This window comes from Lolium perenne, chromosome 6 (genome assembly GCF_019359855.2).
Source record: "Lolium perenne isolate Kyuss_39 chromosome 6, Kyuss_2.0, whole genome shotgun sequence".
In the NCBI taxonomy this organism is placed as follows: Eukaryota; Viridiplantae; Streptophyta; class Magnoliopsida; order Poales; family Poaceae; genus Lolium; species Lolium perenne.
This window is the reverse complement of record NC_067249.2, coordinates 43,351,967-43,369,480: the sequence shown is the minus strand read 5'-3', so window position 1 is coordinate 43,369,480 and position 17,514 is coordinate 43,351,967.

Here is a 17,514-nt window from a genome sequence, read left to right as displayed (position 1 = left end):
TGACCATGCAAAGAAGGCTCTGAAATATATTCAGTGCCCTCATGAGACGCATGATATATTCATGCTTAACATTCACATCTTCAAGGGACATAATGGAGATGTTGCCCTTGCTGTTATAAGAGACTTCACCCTACAAACATGGGCCAGTACAAGATCATCAACAGGCGATCACGAGTCATGGACATGTCATATAAATTTTGAATTGGATACTTTTTTTGGCCTTGACACATCATTTCCATACAATTGGAAACATGCAGTAAGGTTACTCTGCGTATTTGAGGACAAAAATGAGCTGGTTGTACGGGCAAAGGAGGGAGTATTCCAATTAGATATGAGCAATCGGCGTGGAGAAAGTACAATTCTGCTAGACGTTGGTGCACTTTACATCCCTACTCGGTTAGACCGGGTTAGTCATTCTTCTGTAACCGTTGCATTCCTTTACATATGACTTTTGCTGATCTATTTGTTCATTTCTGACGATGTAACCGACCTGATCCAGTGCAACATCAAGGACACGAAAAAGAACGCTACCGTCGAGAACCCATCTAATTCAAAGTTCAACATCCATAAGAGAAAAGGAAGTCGCATATGAAGGAGCAAGGCTTGTTTGGGCAAGAAGTGATAGCCCAGCTTTTGTTTGGTCTGATGTCTTTTAGTTTTCGTTCTGGTGGAAATGTCGCTGCACCATTTGTTTGTACTACAGCTCCATAGTGCTAGCTGCTAGTACGTTGGCGCTGTCCCACGCTCGCTTGTTTTGGGGGCATAAATATGCCACGAAACCTTTGTTTTATGTGATCAAACGGTCATCTCTGCATGTATATGTTCGGGTTACGATGAAACCTTTTTGTGATCTGTACATATATTTGAGTCGGTCTGTGTTTTGTTTTATGATGGGCAGGAGTATTTGTTTTACTACACCATTGTTTATCCGAATTGTATTACTCACTCTATTCAAAAAGTTAGCGGCTCACCTTTTTCCTTCAAGATACGGATGTATCTACACACTAAAAACATATATAGATGAAACCATCTTCAGACAAAGTTTAGTCACTTATGTATGGACGGGGGTAGTATTATTTATGTTGTGCTCCCAAACAAGTTGGAACATCGGACAGACTTTTGTTTAAAGTTCATATGTGTAATCTTATTCCCTTTGGAAGTTAAGCATTAAACTCTACTAGTACAACCGTGGTGGTCTTGTGATGTAGTACTCTTTTGATGCATTTGTGATGTAGTAGTACAGTACTTTTTTTTGAACTGGTATAGTACTATCTAAGAAGAGTACTCCCTCCGATTCACATTCATTTTACACCAAGAAATATGGATCGGAGCGAGGGAGTAAATTAAACATGGCATCTCGTGCATGAAGCTTGACAGATCGATCAGGTTGGCTAGAATGGCAATACAATGCTCCTCATTAGGCAAATGCATGCCATGTACGATAGTATATATCGATAAGAAGTCTATCTTGACATAAAAGACTACATTGGGGATGAGAGTCAATTGGGGAATCTACAATACATAAAATCTTGCTCGTAGCTGATTTTGGCTAAGAGGGTTTTACTCACATTACACGTGCCACTTTCCTTGTCTTCAAAACAAGTTCCAATAAAGGAAGAGGAAAGAAGAGGACATTGTGGGCGAGATTGAACACCTTTTTATGTGTTAAGCTGAGGCCTTGTTTAGCTGAGGATTTCGACTTAGGCCTAACAGCTCAGCACACCCAGAAATAAATTTCCTTGCGCGCACCATTGTCAGCAAAAATAACAAAATTAGCATGCAAGATTAAGAACGAAGTGAATTTAAGTAACTTGGTTAGCTTTTCAGCAATATATTCAGAGAAAGAGCACACATGTCCGGCTAGAAATAATCGTAAGAGAAGAACAATAAATCTAAGGCATCCCACTTCATATGCAGAAGGGACGCGACAGCGCATGGATTCATACCTTGAGTCGACTCTGGCTCGTAGAAGGGCGGTCGCGCCTCGAGGATGCCGGTGACGTCTCCACCTCGATCTCACATGTGACTGCTTCTCGGTGGGCGGTGCGCCACGCCATGTAGAAGATCTATCAAAAGAGGAGAGCCCGATGACGCTACCGACGCCTCAACCTTGATAGCACCGGCTTGTTGCTCCGCACCGAGATGCGCCACGTGCAAGATTTAGCGGATGCGCCAATTTTAGAGATATGTCATGATCATTGTAACAAATTTCAACATGATGATGATTTGATCCTGCACTCGGCCTTGAACATAAGTACTAGTACAGTCTCACAATTTTTTTTATCATTATACTTTGCGAGATTTAGCGGATGCGCCAAATTCAGAGATAGATCATGATCATGGTAACACAATTTTCAATGTAATGATGATTTGATGTTGCACTAGACCTTGAACATAAGTACTAGTACGGTCTCACAATTTTGTATCATTATACTTTGCAAGTTTTAGCGGATGCGCCCATTTTCAGAGGATCATGGTAACAAATTTTCAACGTGATGATGATTTGATGTTGCACTCGACCTTGAACAGAAGTACTACTACATCGTCTTACAATTTCTTTATCATTATACTTTGCAAGATTTAGCAGATGCGCCAAATTCAGAGATAGATCATGATCATGGTAACAAATTTTCAACGTGATGATGATTTGATGTTGCACTCGAACTTGAACAGAAGTACTAGTACAGTCTCACAATTTTTTTATTATTATACTTTGCGAGATTTAGCGGATGCGCCAAATTCAGAGATAGATCGTGATCATGGTAACACACTTTTCAATGTAATGATGATTTGATGTTGCACTCGACCTTGAACATAAGTACTAGTACGGTCTCACAATTTTGTATCATTATACTTTGCAAGTTTTAGCGGATGCGCCCATTTTCAGAGGTAGATCATGATCATGGTAACAAATTTTCAACGTGATGATGATTTGATGTTGCACTCGAACTTGAACAGAAGTACTAGTATGGTCTCACAATTTTTATTATCATTATACTTTGAAAGATATAGCGGATGCGCCAATTTCAGAGATAGATCATGATCATGGTAACAAATTTTCAACGTGATGATGATTTGATGTTGCACTCGGCCTAGAATAGAAGTACTAGTACGGTCTCACAATTTTTTTATCATTATACTTTGCAAGATATAGCGGATACGCTAATTTCAGAGATAGATCATGACCATGGTAGTGACCAATATTCAAGGTGACGATGATTTGATTTTGCACTCGGCCTTGAACAGAGGTACTAGTACGGTCTCACAATTTTTTATCATTATACTTGGACCTTAGCGAAATTCAAAATCTCATAGCGGCAAAACTTCCCGCCTACAAAATACAAAAATTTCACACGCTTCCAAATTCCCATTCTACCCCTGTGGAGATGACAACAAAGTCGGTTGGTGGGGGGGTCTGCCCGTCATTTTTTGGATCACCACCTCCCTAGCCCGGAAACCCTCCCAAAAAAAATTCATTTACCTCAGACCACCGGAACTTCCCAAGTCCCTCTCTCCCACCTCCACGACCACCGCACCGGAACATCCCCGCCGGACTTCCCTGGCCTACCCGAGCCCTCGCGATCCTCGTCATCCGGCTGCCTGCCGGAGCCGCTTCATTGACGCCGTCATCAACCGGATCGGATCATCCCCGCCGAACCTCGAAACCATATGCTCATCTAGCAGTCTACCGCAGTCGCTTCAGCTGCGGTATCGTCCACCCCACCGGAGCCGCTTCGCCGGATCCGTCGTCCACCGCATCGGATCTTGCTCACCGACACCGCTGTGCACGAACCGGATCTGCTTCATCGGCGCCGTGCATGATCTAAACTCTTCTCAAGCCGCTTTTCTATTACTTGCCCGCAAGTTCTTGTTTAATCTTGGGGAACCTATTTGTGCTAACGACGCCGTTACATTTTTGCAGATGAGATGAGTAATCATGAAGTGTAATGGCCGTCTCTCCAACCCCAAGTAGCACATGTAGCGTACTTCATCACCGGATCTATCAACCCCGGGAAGATCTGTGACTCCCACAGAGTGCTTCTCCTAATGTAAGTCCCTTGTTTTAGCGCCATGTTCGGGTTGAGATGCTTGTTTGTCTCAAGCTCTTTTAGTTCATTCCTAGCTATGACCGTAACACGTTGCTATTTTCTACTTCATTGCTAACTTTAAGCGATTGAACATTTTGGTTTGCATTCCTCGCTCTGTAGATGTAGCCATCATAACTTCTATCTTGCTCAGTCGTTGTTACAAAAATTATAGGTATTATAGTAACATCCTCGCTATTATTTAGTTCATGGCCAATTTTAAGTAATTGCACATGTTGGTTCGCATTCCTCGCTCTATAGCTTTTGGCATCGTAACTTCTATATTTGATTTACATTCCACTGCTCTGTAGATCTAGCCATCATAACTTTATCTTGCTCAGTCGTTGTTACAAAAATTATGGCCTGCTACTATGTTGTTTGTGCCAATTTTTTACTCCATGAACATGTTGGCTTGCATTCCCTGTACTACAGGTGATGCCATTTTTGTATCTAGTTCATTGTAAGCTAACAAAGTAAGGACTTAGTTTGGCATGCTATCACTCGTTTATCTAGCATGTAGTACAAATAAACTTGTCATACTACTAGATAATAATTTTGCGTGCCATCTTGTTCTTCAAAAGCTGCATTATTGACTTGTTTCTCCGACTTGGCATGACGCTCACATATGGAAAGCTGAACATATTGGTTTGCATTCCCTCTTATACAAGTTCACAGTGATCCCACTATATTACGTATCTCGGTCCATCCTAAGCTCCAAAGATTAACTATCCTCTATGTGTTGCTCATTACAAGTTTATATCCCGAAACATCTTGATTTGCATCCCCTTCACTATAAGTTCAGGAGTATTATTTAGTTCACGGCCAAAATGAAGTAATTGCACTTGGCACATGTTGGTTCACATTCCCTCCTCTTTAGCTTTTGCCATCGTAACTTCGATTTTTGGTTTACATTCCCTGCTCTGTAGATGTAGCCATCATAACTTCATCTTGCTCGATCGTTGTTACAAAATTTATAGCCTGCTACTATGTTGTTCATGCCAATTTTGTACTCCCCGAACATGTTGGTTTGCATGGGACTCGACAAGAGTAAGTCTCTTTGTTTCATTCTAACATGCTCTGTTATATTGGTTGTTGGTATGCGGCATGCACTCTTTGTTTGCTTATTGTGCGCATTACAATGATCTTGTTATAACGACGAAATGATGAGTTCCAAATTCTTTGGCAAACAATATTGTAGTGTCTTTGCCTTTCCATTGTTCTTTGTCTTAACTTGTAATGTCTTTGTTTCGGATATAGGTGCTGCATGGACAACTTAAAAGATTGCCGATCCCTTCATTGTATTGCTAGGTTTAATTACCATTCAATTTCTCTCGGGTTACGTAATATTTTTTCAATGCCTTGCAAATTGATGTAATATTTAGTTAGTTTTTATAGTTCTTTCGCGCATTTTTTCTTTGGTGCTTGTGGTAAGTGAGGCTATCCGACGTAAATCAATGCTGCGTAAATATTCTCGTATCTAAATCACGAATTCCCATCCCTTAAACGGCCCAATTAAGCGAAATCACATATGTGCCGCCCGCAAAATCCTAAAGCGCCTATTACGCGGCATATAAACAGCAACTAAACGGGCTGGCCCACTTACTTATTGGGCCACCCACTTGATTTATCGTGGACCCCCCACTCTTATTGGGCCGGCCCCCTGGCTTTAAGGTGGACCCCACCCACGACCGGGCCGGCCCACTAACTAGTTGGGCCAGCCCAATTGCTTTTGTGGTGGTCCCCACATACTCCACGGGCCGGCCCTTTAAGACGACAGTGGGACCCACTGTGTTTTTGGCCCGGCCCACTAACTTGTTGGGCCGGCCCACTTGCTATATGGTGGACCCCACATACTAAATGGGCCGGCCCTTTAACAGAAAGTGGGACCCACTGTGTTTTTGGCCCGGCCCACTAGCGTGTTGGGCAGCCCACTTGCTATACGGTGGACCCCACATACTAAATGGGCCACCCTTTAACAGAAAGTGGGACCCACCGGTGTTTTGGCGCGGCCCACTATCTTGTTGGGCCGCCCACTTGCTATATGGTGGACCCCACATACTAAATGGGCCAGCCCCTTTAACTGGAAAGTGGGACCCACTGTGTTTTTGGCCCGCCCACTATCTTGTTGGGCCCGCCCACTTGATTTATGGTGGACCCCACATACTAAATGGGCCGGCCCTGTAACCGGAAAGTGGGACCCACCGGTGCTTTTGGCCCGCCATCGGCTTGTTGGGCCAGCCCATTTGATCAAATGTGGACCCCACGTACTAAATGGGCGGCCCTGAGCACAGGAAAGTGGGACCCACGAGCTAATTGGGCCGCCCAATAACTTCTTGGCCGGCCAGTTGCTTTAATGTGGACCCCACTTTGTAAATGGGCCGGCCCGATACCAGGAAAGTGGGTCCCACATGTCTTGTGGGCCGGCCCTTTTGCCTGTTGACCGGTCAATCGAGTGCATTCGGCCCGGCCCACATGCTTAGTGGGCCGGCCCATTAAAGTTTTGACCAGTCTACCTTAGAGGTTAGGCCCGGCCCACGTAACTAATGGACCAGCCCAGCTATATAGTTGACCGGTCAAACTAAGTCAGCTGGCCCGGCCCGCAAACTTAATGGGCCGGCCCGCTTAAGACGTGGCAGGCCTCGTGTGGGCCTACCATCTACCACGGGGTTTCAGCCGGTTAACGCCGTTAATCGCGATTAACGGCGTACGCCACGTGTCGGGCTTTGCATGACGTCGTGATCAACGGGCTCCCGGAAACACTTGGGCAACGGTCCGATTTTCCGTGGCGGAAGGGCGCCCAAGCGCGACGGACCGAAAAAATCGTCGTAGGACTTTGCCTGACGCAGTTTCCACAACAGAACCCATATTGTCGGGTTAGGCCCATAGGCGACGAAAAATACCCCTTAGCGGACGATTTTGAGACGTTGTCTATCAGAACTTTTCTTGTAGTGTCAAGAAATGGGCGGACGCGGTAACGCGCGCTGATGACCCACAAGTATAGGGGGTGTATCGTAGTATCTTCGATAAGTAAGAATGTCGATCCCAACGAGGAGCAGAAGGTGTTGACAAGCAGTTTCGATGAAGGATTCACTGTAATGCTCACAGACAAGTATTCATGGGGTTTTGATGTAACAGATGAATAAAGTACGAGTAAGTAAAGCGCGAGAGAAATAATTGCAGCGAGTGGCCCAATCCTTTTTAGCACAAAGGACAAGCCGGTTTGTTTACTTATAATGACCAAACGTTCTTGAGGACACACGGGAATTTTAGTCTAGTGCTTTCGCTTCATACAGCTGATTAATCTTCATTGTTTTGATAAGTGTTGTGTGGGTGAACCTATGCTAATGTACCGCCCTTCCTAGGACTAATACATACTTGTGATTATACCCCTTGCAAGCATCCGCAAATACAAGAAATCTAACCACAACCTTAAACTCTGAGATCCTGCGATCCCTCCTGCATCGATATACCAACGGGGGCTCAGGTTTCTGTCACTCCGGCAACCCCGCAATTAGCAACCGAATACAAGATGCACTCCCCTAGGCCCATAAATGGTGAAGTATCATGTAGTCGACGTTCACACGACACCACTAGAAGAATGACACCACAACTTAAATATCATAACATTGAATATTACTCAACCATAGTTCACTACTAGCATTTAGACTTCACCCATGTCCTCAAGAGCTAAACGAACTACTCACGAGACATCATATGGAACATGATCAGAGGTGATATGATGATGAATAACAATCTGAACATAAACCTTGGTTCAATGGTTTCACTCAATAGAATCAATAACAAGTAGAAATCAACACCGGGAGAGTTTCCCCTATCAAACAATCAAGATCCAACCCGAATCGTTACAGCGGTGACGAGGTGCAGCGGTGGAGATGGCGGTGATGATGATGATGATGATGGTGATGGAGATGATGTCCAGCTCGATGACGGTGACGATGGCGTCGATTTCCCCCTCCGGGAGGGAATTTCCCCGGCGGATTCCTGCCCGCCGGAGAGCTCTTTTCTCTCTGGTGTTCTCCGCCCCGCAGAGGCGGCTGTGACTCTTCGCGACTATCCTCTGGGGCTTAGGTTTTCGGGACGAAGACGTACGCGAAGAAAAGGAGGCGAGAGAGGGTTGTGGGCCCCCTCCTCACAGGGCGGCGCGGCCAGGCCTTGGGCCGCGCCGGCCTATGAGGTGGGCCCACCTCGGGTCCCCTCGGCTCCCCCTTCTGGCTCCCTTCGTCTTCTGGAAAAATAGGAATTTTCATATAATTTTCGTCAACTGCTGATCTTCCGAAATATTGCATCCTGACGGTGCTTTTTCCAGCAGAATCCTGGCTCCGGTGCGCGATCTCCAAATAATCACGAAACATGCAAAATAGATGAAATAACATAAGTATCATCTCCAAATATGAAATATATCAATGAATAACAGCAAATTATGATATAAAATAGTGATGCAAAATGGACGTATCAACTCCCCCCAAGCTTAGACTTCGCTTGTCCCCAAGCGAAACTGAGCTCAGTAAACAAGACCACATGTTTATGGAGTGAAGAGTCGATAAATAAAATACGGACAAGAAGCATCATATTAATTCACACAAGATATAATAGTGAACAACTTCCTCATATAATTCAACTTGAAGCAAGTAAAAGGAAATCACAAGTAAAGGTGCATAGAAAATCATAATTGGTGATGGCAAACTTCGTTCTTGGTCAAAGAACAGTTAACAGATTATACTTATCTATCGAGCGGAGCTCTTATATTAAAGCTTATATATAGCACAACTTGCATACTCAATCATAATAATCTCCTCATAATCATTAATAATCTTCAAATCTATATTCATCAGATAAAACTTGTACTAAACAAGGAAGAATAAAAGACATGATTAAATATATCACAATATAGATGGTTGGATCACAACAACTCAAATGCTTGCTTAAGATGGAGGGAAATAGGTTTACTGACTCAACATAAAGTAAAAGATAGGCCCTTCGCAGAGGGAAGCAGGGATTAAATCATGTGCTAGAGCTTTTCAAGTTTTGAAATCATATAGAGAGCATAAAAGTAAAGTTTTGAGGGGTGTTTGTTGTTGTCAACGACTGGTAGCGGGTACTCTAACCCCCTTGTCAGACAAACTCTCAAAGAGCGGCTCCCATAAAGTTTTCTTTTTGGTTGACACTCCTTCCAACCTTTGCTTTCACAAACCATGGCTAACTGAATCCTCGGGTGCCTGCCAACAATCTCATACCATGAAGGAGTGTCTTTTTATTTTAGTTTTATTTAGATGACACTCCTCCCCACCTTTGCTTTCTCAAGCCATGGCTAACCGAATCCTCGGGTGCCGTCCAATCAATCACATACCATGGAGGAGTGTCTATTTGTAAAATTACGAAAGTTAATTAATTTGGGACTGGGAACCCCATTGCCAGCTCTTTTTGCAAAGTTATTGGATAAGTGGATGAAGCCACTAGTCCGTTGGTGAAAGTTGCCCAACAAGATTGAAAGATAAACACCACATACTTCCTCATGAGCTATAAAACATTGACACAAATAAGGAGTAATAAAGTTTTGAATTGTTTAAAGGTAGCACATGAAGTATTTACTTGGAGTGGCAGGAAATACCACATAATAGGTAGTTATAGTGGACACACATGGCATGGGTTTTGGTTTAAAGGTTTGGATGCACGAGAAGCATTCCCTCTCAGTACAGGTCTTTGGCTAGCAAGGTTAATTAGCAAGCATAGGAGTTGAGGGAAGCAAGCAAATATACATGTGATAGAAACAATCATGCATCTTACTTGTAAGTACAAACAATTTTAACTTCAGAATACTAAGCTAAGAACTAACAAGAAAGATAATAACATGTATTTCCTCTTCTCTACTTAAAACTCAAAGTGTTGTTGCTATTGACCAATGCTAAGTTTGCCAAAACCAATAGATTTACTCAATGCTCCCAAAGTGATACCAATACTAACAACAAGGTCAACCACATAATAGAGATTGCAAACTAAAATAGGATGTGCAATATGTAAATGATAAAACTTCTCATTAATATTTCATAACGATAACTCACACCAAGGGATACATAGATAACCAACTAAAGAGAGATACTTCCATACCGCAACACATCTTATATGATAACTTCCCTACTCATGATATGACACTACTTGATAATAAAAAGTAAAAGATAGCGATGATGTGATACCGCGGCACTCCCCCAAGCTTGGAACAAACCAAGGGGATGCCAATACCGATGGTGAATTACTCCTTCGGTGGTGATGGTGAATTCTTGACAAGCTTCTCAACAAGCTCCTGAAGCTCATCAATCTTGTACATGAGGTTGCGGATCATCTCCGAGTTATGCTCGACGCGGTTAAGAAGTATGTCCGACGGCGAGTCCCAACTCTTGGAGTTATTTCCCCACTCTTCAGTTTCAGACTTCATCCTTCCTGCAGTGTTAGAACGATCTATATCCCAATTGCTAGGCAATGCTGCCTTGGGAGTCCTTTCAATTTGATTATTGTAAATTAGATTGCGGAAGGGGTGATGAGTGCCTGGAGAAGATGTCTTTGGAGTTAGGTAGTGACGTGGAAGTCTTCCTCCGGTGTGAATTCTTGCGCTCTTCTTTGCATTAAAAGGGTTCTCCACCACCTCGATGCTTGCAATGGTAGCACGCGGGTACGCGCGCGAATCTTCCTCCACTTCTTCTTCATCTTCTTCCTTGACGCTCTCGTCCACCTCTTTCCACTCGGGATCTTGAATATTTTCCTCCATAGGCTCCTTGTCTTTGTTGTTGGAGACCATGGCGCTTCTAGATCAAAAATAGATCCTGGCAGAAACAGCTCGAAACAAAACACGTCGAGAAAACGATATACGGACCTCCAGGGGTCCGGGGGATTATATAGCAGGAATTTTTATGACAAACGGAAAGTACCAGGTCGAACCAGAGTCGGAGGGGGACAACGAGGCGGTGTCCTCATAGGGCGGCGCGGCCAGGCTGGGGCCCGCGCCGGCCTATGGGGGCACGCCCTCGTGCGTCTCCTCCACTCCGTTTCGATCTCGTAATTTTTCATATTTTCCAAAAACAGCAAAAACATTGTTCAGAAAGTAAATCACGGACTTTTTCTTACCAGAACTGTTACCTATTCAAAGTCGGATTCTGCAGGACTGTCAACTTGACTTTTGATGAAAGCCTCTGGTGTTTCCACTCGAATAACATCAACATCTACATTATAGGAATCACCTGAGATATAATGCTTGAGTCTTTGTCCATTCACCACTTGCGTGGCATTGCCTTGGAGAGAACTAATTTTAATTGCTCCTGAACGATACACTTCCTCAACAACATATGGTCCTTCCCATTTTGAGAGTAATTTCGCTGCAAAGAATCTGAGACGAGACCGATACAATAGGACTTTATCCCCAACATTAAATTCTCTTTTGATAATTCTTCTATCATGCCATTTCTTAACTTTCTCTTTAAAGAGTTTAGCATTTTCATATGCTTCACTTCTCCATTCATCTAAAGAACTCAATTGGAGCAATCTCTTCTTACCGGTAAGTTTGAAATCTTTATTTAGTTCCCTTACAGCCCATTAAGCTTTGTGCTCTAGTTCTAAAGGTAAGTGACAAGCTTTTCCATAAACCATTTTATAAGGTGACATACCCATAGGATTTTTATAAGCAGTTCTATAAGCCCATAATGCGTCCTTCAATTTAATAGCCCATTTCTTTCTAGATTTATTAACAGTCTTTCCCAAAATAGATTTAATCTCTCTATTTGATAATTCTACTTGCCCGCTAGTTTGAGGGTGATAAGCGGAAGCAATTCTATGATTAATACCATACTTAGCAAGAGTTTTTCTAAAACCTCCATGAATGAAATGAGAACCTCCGTCAGTCATAATATATCTAGGTACTCCAAATCTAGGAAAAATAATATCTAAAAGCATTTTTAAAGAAGTCTCACCATCGGCACTTTTTGTGGGTATAGCTTCTACCCATTTAGTAACATAATCAACAGCGACAAGTATATGAGTGTTACCTTCTGAAGAAGGGAAAGGACCCATGAAGTCAAATCCCCAACAATCGAATGGTTCAATAACAAGAGTATAATTCATAGGCATTTCATTGCGCCTGGAGATATTACCAACCCTTTGACATTCATCACAAGATAAAATAAACTTCCTTGCATCTTTGAAGAGAGTTGGCCAATAAAATCCTGATTGTAGAACCTTTTGTGCGGTTCTATCTCCGGCGTGATGTCCTCCATAAACACTACCATGACATTTATTCAATATCTCCTGTTGTTCATATTCAGGAACACATCTTCGCATAATACCATCCACTCCTTTTTTATATAAGTGTGGGTCATCCCAAAAATAATGCCTCAAGTCATAAAAGAATTTCCTCCTTTGCTGAGCTGAAAAGGTTGGAGGCAAGTACTTGGATACAATAAAGTTAGCATAATCAGCATACCAAGGGCTATCTCGCGAGTTTACCTTAATTACAGCCAATTGTTCATTTGGAAAACTATCATTAACAGGAACAGGATCATAAGTAATATTTTCCAATCTAGATAAATTATCAGCAACAGGATTATCAGCACCTTTCCTATCTATAATATGTAAATCAAATTCTTGCAAAAGAAGTACCCATCTAATAAGCCTTGGCTTAGCATCTTTCTTTGTCATAAGGTATCTAATTGCAGCATGATCAGTATGAATCGTGACTTTTGAATCAACAATATAGGATCTAAACTTGTCACAAGCAAAGACTACCGCTAACAATTCTTTTTCAGTCGTAGCATAATTTCTTTGAGCAGCATCAAGAGTCTTACTAGCATAATGAATAACATTTAATTTTTTATCTACTCGCTGTCCAAGAACAGCGCCTACAGCAAAATCACTAGCATCACACATAATTTCAAAAGGCAAATTCCAATCAGGAGGTTCAACTACAGGAGCAGTTGTTAAGGCTTTCTTTAGAGTTTCAAAAGCTTCCTTACAATCATCATCAAAAACAAAAGGTACATCTTTTTGAAGAAGATTAGTAAGAGGCTTTGAAATCTTGGAGAAATCTTTAATAAATCTCCGATAAAACCCAGCATGACCAAGAACACTACGAATACCTTTAACATCCCTCGGATAGGGCATCTTCTCAATTGCTTCAACTTTAGCTCTATCAACTTCAATACCTCTCTCGGAAATTTTATGTCCCAATACAAATCCTTCATTAACCATAAAGTGGCATTTCTCCCAATTAAGAACAAGGTTAGTTTCTTCACATCTCTGCAAAACTTTATCGAGGTTTCGCAAGCAATTATCAAAAGAATTCCCATAGACGGAAAAATCATCCATGAATACCTCTACAATACTCTCGCAAAAGCCATGAAAAATAGCAGACATGCATCTTTGAAAAGTAGCAGGAGCATTACATAAACCAAAAGGCATACGTCTATAAGCATAAGTTCCATAGGGACAAGTGAAAGTGGTTTTCTCTTGATCTTTAGTTTTAACAGCAATTTGTGAAAACCCAGAATAACCATCAAGAAAGCAAAAATGAGTATTTTTAGACAACCTTTCTAGCATTTGATCAATAAAGGGTAAAGGGTAATGATCTTTCTTAGTAACTTTATTAACTTTTCGAAAATCAATGCACATTCTATACCCTACAACTACTCTTTGAGGGATGAGCTCATCATTATCATTAGGTACAACAGTCATTCCTCCTTTCTTAGGAACACAATGCACAGGACTAACCCATCTACTATCAGCAATAGGATATATAATACCAGCTTCAAGAAGTTTTAATACCTCATTCCTTACCACCTCCTTCATCTTCTGAATTAGACGACGTTGATGTTCAACAACAGGCTTTGCATCATCTTCCATATTAATAGCATGTTGGCAAATAGAGGGAGAAATCCCCTTCAAATCATCAAGAGTGTAGCCAATAGCTCCTCTGTGTTTCTTCAATACTTCCAATAACCTTTCTTCCTCAATATCTGAAAGCTTAGAACTAATAATAACATGATATATTTTCTTATCATCAATATGAGCATACTTAAGATTATCAGGCAATGGTTTTAAATCAAAAACAGGATCTTCCTTTGGTGGTGGTGTTGTACCTAGATCTTCAACCGGCAAGTCATGTTTAAGAATAGGTTGACGAAGGAAAATTTCATCAAGCTCATTTCTTTCTTCCCTAAAGACTTCACTCTCACTATTCTCCAAATGTTGCTGCAAAGGATTATTAGGAGCAAGAGCAATAGACGCACACTGTTCAACTCTAAAATCATTATTAGGCAAATCAGCTTTATAAGGGGTTTTGGCAAATTTAGAGAAGTTAAACTCATAAGATTCACCAGCAAATTTAGTCAAAATCTTTTCCTTTTTGCAATCTATAACAGCTCCACAAGTATTTAGGAATGGTCTACCAAAAATAATAGGACAATATTTACTAGCAGCAGAACCAAGTACCAAAAAGTCAGCAGGATATTTAATCTTACCACATAGAACTTCCACATCTCGAACGATACCAATTGGAGAGATAGTTTCTCTATTAGCCAGCCGAATAACCACATCAATATCTTCAAGCTCACAAGAACCAATTTCGTGCATAATCTCCGTGTAAAGCTCATAAGGAATAGCACTAATACTTGCACCAATATCACATAAACCATAATAACAATGATCACCAATTCTAACAGATAGCATAGGAACACTAGCTTTCCTAGACTTATTAGGATGCGAAACAATATTAGAGGCATCTTCGCAGAAAATAATATGACCATCCTCCACATTTTCAGTCACAAGATCTTTAATAATTGCAACAGCAGGTTCAACTTTTATTTGTTCTTCAGGTTATATAGGTTTCTTTTCACTTTTATTAACCACACTAGATATAACAGAGTACTCCTTCATTTTAGCAGGAAAAGGAGTGTTTTCAATATAAGCTTCAGGAATAACATGATCAACAGTTTCTATTACAACACATTTGTTTATAGATGAATCAATTTTATCTTTATACGGTTCATGATACTTATCAAAATTCTTCTTAGGCAATTCATAATGAGAGGCAAAAGCTTTATAAAGATTTGCAACGACTTGAGAATCAAGACCATAAGTAGCACTAATATTATGAAATTTATCAGTATCCATAAAAGCTTCAATGCATTTATAATCATAATTTATACCTGACTCTCTATCTTTGTCGTTCTCCCATCCTTCAGTATTCTCCTGGATCCGATCAAGAAGGTCCCTTTTAAACTCTTTTTTGTTGCGTGTAAATGATCCCGAACAAGAAGTATCCAGCAAGGTCTTGTCTTGAAAAGAAAGTCTTGCATAGAAATTATCAATAATAACATTACCAGGAAGCTCATGAATGGGGCATTTGAGCATTAAAGACTTCAATCTCCCCCAAGCTTGGGCAATACTTTCTCCATCATGAGGCCAGAAATTATATATGCGGTTCCGATCTTTGTGAATTTCACTTGGAGGATAGAATTTGGAATAAAATAAAGGCACAATGTCCTCCCAATTAAGAGAATCCCTATTCTTCAGCAATTTATACCAGTGCGCTGCTTTACTCGTACAGCGATATAGAGAATAGTTTCTTTCTAACTTCATCCATAGCAATACCTGCACATTTGAATAACCCGCATAATTCATGTAAAAACAGTAAATGATCACCAGGATGGACAGTTCCATCCCCTTCATAGCGGTTATCCATAACACGTTCAATAATTTTCATAGGTATTTTATATGGTATTACTTCCTCACCTGGCGCCTCATCCACTACCGTTGCAGTAGTAGTAGATTTCCCAAATAGAAATTGAAGAGAAGATCTCTCCATAATGACTTATAGCAGTAGGCAGAAATAAAATCAGCACAAGCAGTAAAGGTTTTCCTTACCAATTCCACTTACCAATAGCGCTTCACTCCCCGGCAACGGCGCCAGAAAATAGTCTTGATGACCCACAAGTATAGGGGGTGTATCGTAGTATCTTCGATAAGTAAGAATATCGATCCCAACGAGGAGCAGAAGGTGTTGACAAGCAGTTTCGATGAAGAATTCACTGTAATGCTCACAGACAAGTATTCAGGGGGTTTTGATGTAACAGATGAATAAAGTACGAGTAAGTAAAGTGCGAGAGAAATAATTGCAGCGAGTGGCCCAATCCTTTTTAGCACAAAGGACAAGCCGTTTGTTTACTTATAATGACCAAACGTTCTTGAGGACACACGGGAATTTTAGTCTAGTGCTTTCGCTTCATACAGCTGATTAATCTTCATTGTTTTGATAAGTGTTGTGTGGGTGAACCTATGCTAATGCACCGCCCTTCGTAGGACTAATACATACTTGTGATTATACCCCTTGCAAGCATCCGCAAATAGAAGAAAGTAATTAAGATAAATCTAACCACAGCCTTAAACTCTGAGATCCTGCGATCCCTCCTGCATCGATATACCAACGGGGGCTCAGGTTTCTGTCACTCCGGAAACCCCGCAATTAGCAACCGAATACAAGATGCACTCCCCTAGGCCCATAAATGGTGAAGTATCGTGTAGTCGACGTTCACACGACACCACTAGAAGAATGACACCACAACTTAAATATCATAACATTGAATATTACTCAACCATAGTTCACTACTAGCATTTAGACCTCACCCATATCCTCAAGAACTAAACGAACTACTCGAGACATCATATGGAACATGATCAGAGGTGATATGATGATGAATAACAATCTGAACATAAACCTTGGTTCAATGGTTTCACTCAATAGCATCAATAACAAGTAGAAATCAACACCGGGAGAGTTTTCCCTATCAAACAATCAAGATCCAACCCGAATCGTTACAACGGTGACGAGGTGCAGCGGTGGAGATGGCGGTGATGATGATGATGATGATGATGATGATGGTGATGGAGATGATGTCCAGCTCGATGACGGTGACGATGGCGTCGATTTCCCCCTCCGGGAGGGAATTTCCCCGGCGGATTCCTGCCCGCCGGAGAGCTCTTTTCTCTCTGGTGTTCTCCGCCCCGCAGAGGCGGCTGTGACTCTTCGCGACTATCCTCTGGAGCTTAGGTTTTCGGGACGAAGACGTACGCGAAGAAAAGGAGGCGAGAGAGGGCTGTGGGCCCCCTCCTCACAGGGCGGCGCGGCCAGGCCTTGGGCCGCGCCGGCCTATGAGGTGGGCCCACCTCGGGTCCCCTCGGCTCCCCCTTCTGGCTCCCTTCGTCTTCTGGAAAAATAGGAATTTTCATATAATTTCCGTCAACTGCTGATCTTCCGAAATATTGCATCCTGACGGTGCTTTTTCCAGCAGAATCCTGGCTCCGGTGCGCGATCTCCAAATAATCACGAAACATGTAAAATAGATGAAATAACATAAGTATCATCTCCAAATAT